We start from the raw sequence: 10,893 nt of genomic DNA on the forward strand, positions 1-10,893 counted from the left end.
TTTTTAGATCTCCTTTACTTTCTGGTATTGCTGCTTAGGTCCATGTGCCGGATTTAAACAACCATTTTGTGATATACATAGAAGAAATCCACATGCAATGGGGAGAGCGCAGAGAGGATTACCACTCTGCTGTAATGGAGCCAGGATCACGCTGCAATGATGCTCAAGGTCATGCAAGGTCATCAAAGGATGATTTGAAAGCGTTGCTTGCATTCTTGCCCGGGAGAGAAGAAAATCTGGGCTAAGCTGGGAAGGAGAGGGATTCTCAAAGGTATCAAATGTTTTCACAGAGCAGCCCAAGCAGAACTCCTGCTGTTTCAATGAGGAAATACTGAAAGGACACAAAGAAACTGGCACCACTGCTGTCCTCCGTGAGCCTTCACTGTGCCCTGTTCCTCCTCCTGCCACTGCCCTCTCCTTTGCAACAGCAGGAGGGAGGCAGCATGGCCAGGCAGCATCCTGTGACTGCTGGCAGACCACTCGCACACAGAGGTGAGACACACAGAGGAACCTGTCCAAACCTCCTAGAAGGGTAGAAAGCAGGAGCCACTGTCCAGTGCCAGTAAAAGAAACCTCTCCAAAGCAATCRTTTCACAAGTGGGGGCTGGGAAAGAATTAACTGCTTCAGTTAGGCAGGGCTCAAGRGGAAGGGAGTGGTAGCTTGGGTATTTTTCATCTAGACAATTAGGTCTGATCCTCGGGGCAGTGGGTGTCAGGCCAAGGCTGGAAAACTTTCCTTCAACTAGCAGAGCACAAAGCTTCCACGCAGAGTGTGCTCAGCCCCGAGAACTTCCTGGTAACTCTCGGGTTATTGAGGCAGATTGTTGATTAGAATCCAAGAGAGGATTAGAAACTCTTTTAAGCATAAATAGTATTTGCAACTGTGTGAGTTAAGCAAACGGATACAAGGGAAATCAAACCTCACGCTTCAGGGCATAAACTGCTCTCTTGTGAGTCAGGATCAACCTTTTTTTTTTCCTCTACGCATCGCATCTCATAATTAGGTAGGTGCTTGCTGTGGTTTTGATTTGCTCTGAAGCATCAGTTACTGGCCGCTGCCAGAGGCGGGATGCTGGACTAGATAGACCCGTGATGTGTTTCTGTAGGGCAGCCCTTTTGTTCCCATATTGGCAAAGCTTTGTGGGAAAGCTTTAGTGATTCATGTCTTCAGCAGCTCCTGGTCTTGCCGAACATTGTCCTCTCATTTCCATAGGCACTAAAGTCRTTCTGAATTGCTACAGAAATAAAAAGGCAAAGTTGCAGGAAGGGTTATTTATCTACATRGTGCAGACAGCATTTATTTAGTAAATACAAAGATGTTTTTAGGACCTGTATGGGCAATTTTTTGCTAGCAAGAAATTATTTTCTGTATCCTATGTCAGCTGCAAATGCAAACAACTTCCAGAAGGTTTTATATATTAAAAATATATATATTTCTCTCTGTGTGTGTGTATACACATACATGTATGCATGTATCTATATAAATATAAGTTCATCCAATAAAAGGGTTTGAATTACTAGCATTTCCTTACAAATTAAAGGCAGGCAAGGACCAGTAATGCAGGTGACAGAGCATGCACTAACAAAGTCTGCCTCTCCATGCTGCCTCTTTGATGTACCTCATCTTTGCCCCGAAGGAATTTCATTATCCTATGGTGAGCTGGTAATGAAATCTGTACTCAGAATCAAGCCTTCATAGAAAACGATATCTTGACTCTTTGTTCTGTACAGACTAGCTGTGTGTGGTAGGAATATGTTTCTATTTGTGTGTGATCTGAGTGTACTTTGAATACTGATCTCCAGATAAAAAGGATAGAGATCTAATTTGACAAAATAATAAATTACTCTATCTTGCCTTATCTAACAAAATTCTGATGCTTATTATTGTGAYGAATATTTGGGGCGATACTTGTAGTGTTCAGCATGTGTGAGAAAAATCTCTCTGTGGAGAAGCGACTGGAGTGTCAAAGACCCTGATTTACAAAGAGTGCAGAGGGCTCTTAAGTACTATTTTTAGAACAATGCCGCAACAGATTTACACGCAGGGAAAAAGCCTTCCTCTACAGTCACTTAGGAGCAAAGTAGCATTTCACTGCATAATAATGAGGAATTAATTGCTCTTTGTCATCACTTTTTATGCAAATTGCCATARAACACTTGCCCAATGTGCATTTTACCTTTTAACAAAGAAAGTAGTCATGACAAAATAGACCAAATTTCATAAGCTAAAGACAAAAGTAGGCTGTACCATATACAAATTGAAGTTAGCAATCTATTCCTTTGAGGAACTCTATCAACTTCCTATTGAAGTCCATTAAAAAAAATTAAACAAGGAAGAGGTTTCTTGGCCTATATGTCTAGTTAAATTAAATTAAGTTAAATTATTAGACAAGTGAAATTTCTTCACATGGAATTTACTCATCACTCTTTACAGCCTTTGTTTATTTTTTCTTTTCGCTTGGGATAATCACCAAATATGACCAATATTTTGTTTCTTTACTGCTGCTTACTAGCTTTTACTGTATCATTACTGGATTTCAAAAGTCATGGGTTGCCAGTTGTTCAAAAATGTTTTTCTACCTTATATTAAAAAAACAAACAAAAAAACCAAAAAACAAAAATAAAAACATTATCAGCCTTTTGTTTCATGTATGTTTTCACAACATCTACATTTAGACAGAACTGATAGTTCTTCAGAGAAAGCCAGAACAGAAAAAGCTACAGAATAGCATTTCCTTTCACTGCAAGAAAGAGAAATACATAATAAATCATCTTTCTTCTACATGAAGCTCTAATTTTTTTAGTCATTCTGCAACTGACACTGAAAATTTAATGAAAAAATTAACTAGATGGCAGACTGGGTCAAAATGTAGACATCCTAATGGATTGCATTGTGTCAAAGCATTTTGTSCAGGAACATCTCAACATGTTTTCTTTTTCCTGAGAAACATAGGAAGGATATCAGTGTGCCAGGAGTTTCTGTGTTGCATGTGCAATGAATTAATTCAGTGAACCAGTGGGTCTTTTCAATCTCTAGCTYCTACCAACTTCAAACATAATAGCGAGTTCCAACAGAGTCCCTTTTCTATTCATAAGCTATTCATTGCAAACCTTTGTAGTTCACAACTTCAAGTTAACATAGCAAAGAGCAGTTTTAAATCACTCCCATAATCAGGGGTCACAATTATTTGCTGCAGCTACCAAAATAAAAAAAAAACAAAAAACACCTCATGCTGCAAGGCAATGCACTCTGCTTTCACCTCTAAGATGGAAAAATAACAGAGACTTGACTTCTGTCTTAAGTGTTAACACTTCAGCAACACTATCCATTAATCAAAAATAGTTGAATGCAGCTTATAAATTCCTCTGCACAGAAAGAGCCATCTTCACCCYTATAGAAATATATTTTCTGTCCCGGTCCTTGCTTAAGATGCCTTCTCGGAAAAAGCAAAGGAAATGGATGTGAAAAGTAAATGAATCAAACAGATAATTAAATATGTTAGTGTAAATCCACAGTTTCATTGGGGTCCAAAGTCTTTGGTTAGTATTAGAGCTAAAAGCAAAATGAACTACCCCTGCAAAAGCCAAAGCCTTAAGTGCAGCACTGAAGCATTCCAAACCCCCCACACCCTCTCAGAACGGYAGTGTGTCAGGGATTTAGCCTTAAATAGCAAGTCCAAAATACTCCAACAGCTTSTCTAAGGCCAGCAGAGGCAGGGGAAGCCACCACGCCAGTAGGGCTGGTGTGTGCATGGTGAGCACCCGTACACCTGTATCCTCTGTGCTTCTTCCCACAGGACTCCCTCCAGTCCCTCTCCAGTGTCAGTTCCAGAAGCCAACCCCAACCTCCACTTCTTACGCTCCAGTCATGTTTCAGCTTCACAAAGTACACGTTATTATTAAACTACACAATGATCAGACTTGCCTTTTAAATTTTACATTCCCAAGTGTYGCTGTGTGTCACTTCCCGCCCCTCCCTCTGAAGGCACGCTGGACACCTTGGACATTCCCATAACACAGCAGTGTGTACCAGTGTACCACTGCTGCACTCTGATGAAGCTGGTGGCTCTGCATTCTTTCTCATCCTCCCCCTCCATCTCCACTGCCCACCCCCAGTGCTCCAGGCTTCTCTCCCAGTCACACCAGCAGGGCATTGTCTTCATGGCTCCATCTGCTGCATCCTGCATGATCCATCCCCACAAATACCTCCCCAGCGTAAGGCTTCAGCAGCAGTGCTCAGTGTTTGCCTTCCTGCAAGAGGCAAAGGGAGCACACAACCACCACAACAGCAGCCCAGACTGAGCACTGAGAGAGAATGGTGCCAGAGGCACAAGAGGCAGCCAGGCATCCAGTCAGACATCCCACCAGAACTGCCAGTTCGGAAGAAACTCCTTCTGGCTTCTCTAAGACAACAGCCAGATGTCCTCTGCTGTGGCTGCATGGTCTGTCCAGTAAAGGAAGAAAAAGCCCCTGTTACAGCATGCACTGAAAGCATCATGGGTGCTAGAGGGGCACAACTGTTACCAACTCAGTATCTCTGTGAGTAATAATTACCTCCAAGCATTCATTCATAATAAGTGGATTTAAGTCTAATCAGCCATTGGTGCATGTGTATAAACTCTCACTGATGTTGAAGACTATGTGGAGTAGAAGAGTCCTTAGAAACAGCAATTCCTCTCCACAAAGTGCTTTCTTTCTTACCTATCCTCTGTTCCTTCCCAAAATCATGACTTTGAATCAAATCTTGCCAAATAACTCTTGTCCTATGACATGTCAGAACTGTGACCTAGACTGCTCTCTGCTCTCCTAGAAATATCTCTGAGCTCTTGAATGGAAAAAAATCTCCAGCCTGACACTTAATATCTAGAACACAAATACCCCTCTGCCATATCTAGATTAACCTTTGCATGCCCTCTTTGGTCTCCAGTCCCAGATGTTTTCCCTCCCTTGGCACTGTTCGAGAGAAAGAAGCGTTTTTCTAATCCTCTTGTGCATTCCTTGATTTGGAGAAGGACAGCTTGGACAAAGCAGATGTTTTGCTTTCTCTCACAGTTTGCTGCAGATATTTTCATTTTTCTGGATAACTCTTGTAGGAATGAGGCCTACAGCCATGAGCTATGCCATAAGTGATATGGTGAAGGGATTTCCATGAGACAGTGGTGAAGGAATTASCATGGACATGATGGTCTGCTGATGGGGAGATAAGATACCAGGATATCCCTTATCAACTGCCCAGGTGGAAGAGGGAGTGCTCCACGGTGCTGTGCTGGCCTTGCACAAGACCCACAGTCCTTGCACTCTCTCTCTTTGTAACTCTGCCTTTATGTATGAAGTGGGTGCCCCTCTCCCCGATTTGTGACAGCAGTGACAGAGTATTTGACTACCTCCATTTCTCCGCCAAAGTGGAAACAGGCATTTGAAATCCCCCACCTTGCAGATAAGTCAATGGGCTTGCTCCTCTGTGTTCCCCAATGCCAGGGTGCATTTTTAGCAAGATTTTGCATCTCTGTTGCATTGGAGCATACCTGAGAACACTCATACATAGAGCTACATGCTGGCATTTTGCACATCTAGTGAATTTATCACCAGCAAWCTAGGAAGAATCTGAACATGTTGCCCCAATAAAAGGCACTATTTGTAATTCTGTGTTTGTGAAAGTTCCCACTGAACCCAACCACACTCACAGTGCTRAACTGGCACACTGCACAATTTGTGAATCTCTGATTGTGAATGAGACCAGACGTAGAGTGTAACCCAAACTATTTGTGCATCTGGGATCTAATGACCACAACTGGACTCACGGAGTCAAAYTGAAATCAGAAATTAAACTCAGCTGCACCCAGCCCCTCCAATCTCAGGACTAGCTGGAAAGCAAGGGGGCTTAATTTCTGCCAAATTTCTATACTCTTAATACAATTACTATAAACACCAAGTGTTGCTGAAAAGATGGATTACAAGGTTTTTGAGCAAGCTGAGCTAAAACGAGGTTTTGTCCACAATTGCCCTCAAACAATTTGACTGTGGTGATTCTTAGTGATAGGAGAATGTGTGAACCAAGATTTAAATATGTCGTTACAAATGTTCCTGCTTTTAGAAGCAGACTCTGGGATCCTGACCTGCAAAATCATGGAATTTGACAGAGTTGACCTTTAGAACTCTTAAAAACAAAGAAGTTTYATATTATATTTCAAAGTACTATTCTAAATGCAAATTCTAAAATGCAGCTTAYAATTTGTAAATAATAATGAGCACACTAAATTAAAAAAAATGCTGAAAGCAGTAATAGAGCTGAGGAAGTTCTCAGAAGATGCCATTGATTTAAAACAAAACAAGGACAAAGCCTTAACAAGGTTAGGCATCTCCAGGACTTGCTGTGGGCTGCTTTTCACAGCACTGAACTTCAAAGCACCAGCAGGTTGTTAGGACTGTGTTTGCTTGGGGGCTGACAAATTCTGACCTCCTGTAAAACCATTGGAAAGAATAATCTTTAGCTTGTTCATCCTACCTGTGTAGCATAGGTGTTGCAATTACTTTTGCCAAATTAACATATGTCAAACCAAAGTCGGGTGATTCCAGCAAGCAGGTGATGTGAACAGATTACTTCTCTTTTTTTCTTTTTCTTTCTTTTTTTTTTTTTTTTTTTTTTTTTCAAAGATAAAAACCAGAGAAGATTTCACTTAATGATCATGGAGAACTTTTTGGACATAATGAATAAAACTTAATGATTCCTGGCCCTCTGTTTCTTGACAAAGAGTTCCTTATATTCCCTTTTTATTATGTTATCTGCATCAATTTTTTTAAAGGTCAGTGCCTGCCATGTTTTCCTACCTTGCTCCTGACACTATAATTTTAATCCCAGCAACACAGCTTTGTTAGTACTTCAATAAATTTCCAATATTATATCTCACCAGATCCTCAAAATACCACGCCAGGGATCTGAAGCTCTGTGCATGACAAATGTTCCTTTGTGGAGCTTTTGATGTGATGTCAAGCCACGCTCYGGAGACACTACACTGTGGATCTTTGATATYGTGCACCATGACAATGTCTCCTTCGTAGCTGTCACCGCCACTGACTCAGGGCGTGCTGTTAGCACTGTCAGTGCTCCAGGAAATGCAACCTACCTGGGGTGTGTTAGGATCTGCTTGCGAAAAGACATATGGTGCCTGTAGGATAATCAGTAATCAACTGTGAATTTCTTAATCACTGCGAAGAAAATGATGCAATATCATTAATTCTACCTGCACAACCCAGGAGAATATGTGCATAATTACCAATAATGGCTTAGATCTCTGCACAGAACCAGGGCTTACCCAGGAAAACTGATATTTTTTCCACCAAATGCTGCAGGGCAAAATGTGCTTCAGAAGGAAATTACAATTTCCTGAATTAAAACCTGCAAAATTTGTCCWTATTCTTCCCTTCTCACTCCTTCATTACCATTGTAAAAATCAAATTGCATAAGATCCACTAAGTGTTGCTCATTCATAGAGTCTTTGAGTCAGCGTGGTTGAAGCCAAGACTGCAGTACTTGTCTTCCCATAGTACTTTAAATTAGGAATTGCCTCTCGCTAGGAAAAAAGCCATTTGTTTTTATAAATACGTGACCGAAATACCTTGCAATACACAGAGCTCTCCAACAAGTGGCACTATTAAGACTATTCAAGTTTCAAGATTGATATGCAAATGAGATCTCAGAAAGGGATGTTGGGACATGTTTTACAATATTGGATTCACTKTAAAATSTTTTAAATTTGCATATGAAATATGATTGAAATATATATTCATAATTCAGCTACTCTGGAAAGTTTTGTGTTATCCAAAAAGAAACCACTGAAAAGTAGGTCAAGTGCCATAAGCTCAACCAGGCAGTCCTTCTCAAAGGGATGAAGTCATGGCAGYGAGGAGAAACCACCTAATTAAGACATTAGTAAAGGCAACATGCAACCAGGAAATTTGTCCATAGAGCTAAGCCAACCCACGTTGTTGAATGTGTGGATGCAGCCTTGTCTTGAGRATGTGTTGCTGCATTCATGGCAAATTATCCCTTAAGTATTCTTGGGTCAACTCATAAACTGTAACTCTTCACATTCATTCTTRCCTTATTTTGTTGTCATAGCTTGACAAACGGGGGATTGTTTTGAGATGCCATACATGATGCCCCTTCAAATAACTCATATTTGTCTGGAGTATGTTTGGCTGTACTGCAAGAAAAATGGTCCAGAAATATTTACATACACARAAATTTAGGTGTGAAGATAGYTGTTTGCAAAGGAAACAGGATCAGWMTAGATTTGTTGCTGAAATATAAGCAGTTTGRGAATTAATTGGGAAACCAAGGCATTAAAATGTAAAATACRTCATATAAAAATAGTATTTTTAAACAGTAGGCTTCATTTGGTTAGTATAATATTCCTTCTATATTTGTAAATCAATTCAGGTGTTCCCCAATTTTCTGCTGTGTATAGTGATACAACAACCATAACAAAATMATGACCTGAGTTACATATGGGAATGTGAACTCTGTCTTGAATTACGAGTTGATCACAAAATGATCAATAGCATTTGGATACCAAAAGCTGCATAGAGATACTTGGTGAGTTTTCAAAAAGCCTCTGTGCTCAGTYCCTGCTTAGCTCTACCTTCTGTCACTCTGTGCCGATATCTTTGTCCTGCACAAGCATGCCCGGATTCACACTGAAGTCACTGCAAATTTTATCACAGAGTAAATTGGACAATAAAATCTAAAATGGACATTTTCACATTACTCTTCCTTTTAGCCAAATTGTAGCATTCATTTTAAAACATCAGCCAGTAAGAGAAATGGCAAATTTTCTGCTGTGGGCAGAGTGTACACAGCGTGCTTTGTTGAGTTTTCAGTTTGGAYGGCTTTGACTACCTGGAGCCGTATCTCCTGTAGTGTGCTGTAAACAACAGGATACGTGCACTTTGAATGAAGTGGCATAACGGGCACACAGCGTGCTAACTAAAGCATTACAAATGCTGCATGGCTTATTTTTATCTCTGTCCTTCTCATTATAGTATTTTTATCTTTCATGCCAATACAAAATTATTTTTGTGTCTCAGGGAAAAACAAGGCAACACGAAGACTCAGCCCTACTAGTGTATAAACATGATGAGTCTCCTTACACCCTGTGGGACCTTTCCCGTGCTTAACACCATATATGTCTGCAGAACCAGAACCTAAATGGCACTGGTGAGCAARGCTTTATATGAACATTACTTGGAAAGTGAAGTTTATGAGTCAAAATCTCCAGTGAGGTGCTATTCTGCAGCCACATGTAGCTAGGAAAAGTAGGGGCATAATGCTATAAGGAACTAAAGGCTTTTCACTTTACACAAGCAGGCAACAGTGCAAAATGCACACTGGTGAGAACCACGTTTTTGAAAAGTGATGACGTATTTGCTCTGACATACAAAGAGTTGGATCTAGGTTGACAACATAGTTTTCTGTAGCTTAGCAGACTTAGAAAATGCAGGTAGCCCAATGAAGCTGCTGCAATTTCAGAAGAAGCCACCATGGAGAGAACTTCACAAGAATGGCTCCTCTAAAAGATACAGAAAACACAGTGTATCATCTGGCTGCAGTGAAAAGAGGAAACAGAGGATGAAAAAGCACAATGAAAACTGACAAACGCAGAAAAAATAACAAACATGCACATGTTAATTACTGAACGTGCTTTTGTTAGCAGTAGGTCACCATCATTCTTTATTGACATTTACTGCAACTGCAATTTCTTTTTCAAGACCACTGACCCAGGAAAATGTAACCCTCTAGTTATCCAACGCCCTTTAATTAGAGATGTCTCCAGAGATAATCTCACTCACGGCCCCTATTGTGAATCATTTATTCTCCAACTTTCCTTTTTATCAGCTGTCTTTCATCTTTATGTTTTTTCTGTCCCAGTCCGGCTGAGTAACTCGGGCTTGCAGAAATGCGGTTTATTCATTTACCGGTTCTCCCAACTGCATTTCATGCCCACTGACATTTGGGGTCTCGCTCAGCACTGGCTGCCGGCACCAGGATAATTTGCAGGAATCACAGCTTTCCACTTGGCAAAAGGAACCATGGCGCCAAGCCTCGGGGTGGGAAAAGGGCTCGGAACCGGGCGYTTTACACCACCCCCCGAGAGCAGGCGAAGAACAATCAGCGCTCCCGCGCTGGGAACGCTTGTCGGGCTTTTGTTTTTGTTTTCAGCCGCGGGAGCGCTCATCTATCCCCCCGTGCGATGTTCGGCACGGCTGACTCATGACTGTTGGGCGCTTGCGGTCGGCGCTATAAGTAGGATGAGGTTTCTCCGGGAGGCGGAGCGCGCAAAATAACGCAGGCATCAACACCGAGGCGGCCCCGCCGGCAGCCAGGACTGACCGGGGCGGGTGTTCTTTGCCCTGCCCGTCACACCCCGTCCATCGCACCCTGCCCGGTGTCCCCCCACCGCCACAGCCGTCGCGGCGGGGCCCCCTCGGCTCGCCCCCGCCGCCATGGCGGCCCCTCRCGGCGGACTACGGCTCCCAGAGCCCCCCGCGGCCGCCGGCGCGAGCCCCGGCRCGGGGTCCGGCGGCACGCGCGCACGCACGCACCCACGCCCCCTCGCACACACACCGAGTGCCGCGGGAGGGAGAGAGGGAGCCCGCGCCGCGCATGCGCCGGCCGCTCGCGGAGGGGCGGGGCGGGCGGAGCGCCGGCGGCGCCGCCGCTATTCGCGGAGCGGCCGTACGCCGCTCCCCGTGCGTAGGGGCCGCGGCGGGCGTAGGTGCGGCGGCGGGCGCTGCGCCGTTGGCGTAGCGTTGTTGTGAATGGAGCGCGCGGCGGGGCGGGGAGGGTGACGTCAGCCTGCGAATGTCAACAATGTAGCGATTGAGGGGCGGGGG

The sequence above is a fragment of the Malurus melanocephalus genome, unplaced genomic scaffold (genome assembly GCF_030028575.1).
Source record: "Malurus melanocephalus ecotype Western Australia unplaced genomic scaffold, MMel_1.1 scaffold_405, whole genome shotgun sequence".
NCBI lineage: Eukaryota > Metazoa > Chordata > Aves > Passeriformes > Maluridae > Malurus > Malurus melanocephalus.